At 33.1% G+C, this 1,252-nt stretch overlaps 1 pseudogene; it reads right to left on the bottom strand.

Annotated features, from left to right (window-relative positions):
- Window positions 1–214: 214 nt before the first annotated feature.
- The window catches only part of LOC141630007 (protein TIC 214-like), a 1,117-nt pseudogene continuing 79 nt past the window's right edge, over window positions 215–1,252 (bottom strand).

Below are 1,252 nucleotides of genomic sequence, written 5' to 3' on the forward strand. Positions count from 1 at the left end.
TTAAGCTGTTTTTTTTTTGTTCATTGGTATAAATCCAATAATTGTATAGTTCATCGTATAATAATTTTTCTGTTGTAGACAAAGAAATCTTTCTTTGTATCATTTCCCAGAAAATTGATAAACTGGGTGGATATGTAAAAGGAATTCTTTTTTTTTTCCATCGTTTTGACATGTATAAAAACAATATTGTGACATTTCATTTCTTACCGCATTTTCAAATCGATTGTTTTTTATATATCGCGTTGGACGATTCCAACGTTTTATAGTCGAAAAGAAGAGAAAGAAGGGGGTTTTCAAACCAGAATAGGTTTTTCTTTCCTTCTTTAAGTATTTCTAACTTCGAAATCTCTTGATTGCCAGAATAAGAAGTTGGGCTATTTTTATAGTATGCTTCTTTTAAGTGCAAGTGGAATTCATCTTTTATTTTGTCCTTTCCATTCACTCGGATCTTTTCCGTTTCATCAATTTTGTCCGGATCCGGATCCTCATTTTCTTCCGAAAAAAGGGAAGGAGAAGGATCCTCTTCGGTGAATCCCTCTTCTTCCTGTTTAGTCTCCTTCGTTTCGGACTTTTTTTCTATTTCTACATCTGTTTCGTCCTCACTTTCTTTCGTTTCTGAAGTTTCTTTCAGTTGCTTAGTAAAAATGGGTGACAACATTCGGCCTAAATAGTAGACACAGGCAATAAATAAGAGAATACTAAAGATTCGAGCCATAGAATTTTTTAATTCTGACACCAGATACTTATTAGATCGAATAAGTACATTAGATTTAATAGAATGATTTTGTTGTATCCAAATTAATACCAACCCAACCCATTTCATGAATAAAATGTGACCAATTAACCAACCAACAAAACTACTTGTTACAAATAACATCTTGTTGTTGCATAGAAACATATAAATGTTTACTAATCTGGCTAACATTGAACTTGGTAAAATAAAATGGTTGAATAATTGAAAAATGAGATTATTCAGGAATACACATTGAATGCTGAGATTACGCATTGAATTTCTGTTAGTTGATCCATAATAAAAAAAAGCGTTTGTGATTGTTCCAGAAGAAATGAAACAAAAGGTAGGGTAGAGGTAGAACAGTTATTATATGAGGTCTACCCAATGCTAGATGCAGAGGCGTATAATAGATCGATATGAACATCACGAGCTGTCCCATAATAAAACCAGCTGTTGCTGATACCTTCTTCTCTGTTCCTTCTTCTCCTTCTTCCATAACCTGAGCTTAGAGAAGGAAGA

Source organism: Silene latifolia, chromosome Y (assembly GCF_048544455.1).
Source record: "Silene latifolia isolate original U9 population chromosome Y, ASM4854445v1, whole genome shotgun sequence".
NCBI lineage: Eukaryota > Viridiplantae > Streptophyta > Magnoliopsida > Caryophyllales > Caryophyllaceae > Silene > Silene latifolia.